Source organism: Atta colombica, unplaced genomic scaffold, assembly GCF_001594045.1.
Source record: "Atta colombica isolate Treedump-2 unplaced genomic scaffold, Acol1.0 scaffold194, whole genome shotgun sequence".
NCBI lineage: Eukaryota > Metazoa > Arthropoda > Insecta > Hymenoptera > Formicidae > Atta > Atta colombica.
This window is the reverse complement of record NW_017259287.1, coordinates 91,470-93,707: the sequence shown is the minus strand read 5'-3', so window position 1 is coordinate 93,707 and position 2,238 is coordinate 91,470. Positions and strand designations below refer to the sequence as shown.

Below are 2,238 nucleotides of genomic sequence, written 5' to 3'. Positions count from 1 at the left end.
TATATATATATATATATATATATATAAATGAAGTTATAAATTATTCTTGTTTTATCTATAGTTTTGCACAAACAGAATAACAAATAAAATTGTTTTTAGTTTTATATAATCAAATTAACAAAAATTAAATGGAGTTATATATAATTATTATGGAATAAAGAATAAATGATTTTTGCAACACTTATATTAGTCATGAACAAACTTATATTAGTCAGACACAAATTATATATATTGGTAAGTTTGCAGCTGTTTATTACGAATGCAAAGTAAAGAATTTAGAGTCGTTTACTATTCCGTGATACAAGATTGATCTTGACTGTAAAAGAGTTTAAATGCAAATGATACCGCATGTATATCAGAATGTCAAGAGACAAAGAAACTGTTATTTTTGTTATTATTTGAAATTAAACAAATAAATATATATGTTATCTACAGATTCGGTGTCTTTTTTCAAATTTATACATTTAACTATTCTTTTATATGCAAATCAGAAATAAATCTTTTATTCATCTTTTATTAATTTGATTCAGTATCCATTATTCTGATATTTTTTATCAAAACTATTGTATTGTAATACATATTACGTTATAACCGAATGTCTAAATGAGTCAAGCTTTATATTGTTATTTGTGTAATATGCTTTTATTCTGGTATTGAGTTTCCTCTTCGTCTACCCCACATAAGAAACGTCGCACATGTTACACTGAATCTTATAAATTACTATAAATCTTATAAATTATTATTATCAGAATATACTTTTTTGTCTTTATGCGCTTTTATAAAGTTGTTCAATTTGTTAATGCATCTGTAACCTATAAGCAATATGTTCAAAAATTTATTTACTTCTTTCACATTCAATAGTAAATTGTAACCGATTGTGTATGTTATTAAAGGTCTTATGGATAAACGAAATCTGATCGGAGGGGGCCGCCAATTATGACATCCACGTATCGGAAATAAAACGGTAAATTAATATTGAGTATATTCAAAGCTTTTTCTTCAAGACCTTATTCAAGGTCTTCAAGAACAATGTCGGTTACAATGGGAAAGAGAAGAGAACTCATTGGTGTACCAAACGTCTGTTTATAAATCACTGAATTTAAAATACATTAAAAAATTAAACAAATTCAATTGCACATATAAATTCTGTCTTAGGAATCGAAATTTTTTGTTCTATGCATTGCTTCTATCTCAATGATCAGATCTTGAGGAATATTAGTAAATAATGATGTAACATTCAAAAAAATTAATAAATCATGATGAATCATTGATTTTTTTATCTGATAGTTGCTTGTATAGATAAAAACTATTAGAGAACTCTTCGAGGATTTTCAGGCAGATTATTAGCAATAATTTTGTGTAGAAATGCAAGGCTATGTTAATAGAAAAAATAATAATTCTTATTGGGCAATTAACTTTGTGGATCTTCGTAAGGCTACATGCTAATGGAAGATACGAATCGAATAATTGAAGGGCTAACTTTGTTTTTTTGGAAATGAAATCATTGTCTAATCATTTCTTTGAATTAAAATTTCTTTCCATTTTTTTTAGCGAATCCTTCCTCATTATATTATAGGTATGATCATTGATCATTAATAATTCCTTCATTTTCTTAATACTTGTCTAACACCATTGTAATATTCCTCTTATCGGCTCAAGTGAAAGTTATGTTGAGATTCTTTTTATAAAACGAAGTAGTTGTTTTATATAAATTTAAAAGTTCTAATTCGTTATTATTATTATAATGATTGTTCAACAAGAAATTCTCAAGATAGGGAACAATTGAGGCACCAACTTACTTTTACAAGCATCATTGAATACATGGTTATTATTTTCAAAGTCTTTAATATATATTAAATTCATGTACTGCGAATTTTTTATCTATCGTCAGAGGCAGACTGAAATTATTACTTAATTGTAATAAATTAGAGACTGCAGGAGGAATGTCAATGCTGGACGGATTAATAAATCATTTATTATTCGTGGTTCCCAGCGGGCTTTTTATATCAACGAATTTTAACGTATCTATAAAAATATTGATTAATTTTTATTCGATTCCTTAGAGAATTCGTAATTAATAATTAAATCACGTAATAATTAAATCACCGTTAGAACCATTTTGAGATACAATGGAAACATTCAGAATAAGTTATTTCATTGGTGTCGTCTAAATAATATCAAAAATTAATAGATGTGATTGAATTTTTTCGATGTTCTCTTTTTGTTATACCACTCGAA

At 26.2% G+C, this 2,238-nt stretch overlaps 1 protein-coding gene across 1 annotated transcript in view; it reads right to left on the bottom strand.

Annotated features, from left to right (window-relative positions):
• Nucleotides 1–2,238, bottom strand: part of LOC108686832 (glutamate dehydrogenase, mitochondrial) — a 109,194-nt gene that overhangs the window by 57,612 nt on the left and 49,344 nt on the right. The gene's annotated exons all lie outside the window — the stretch shown is intronic.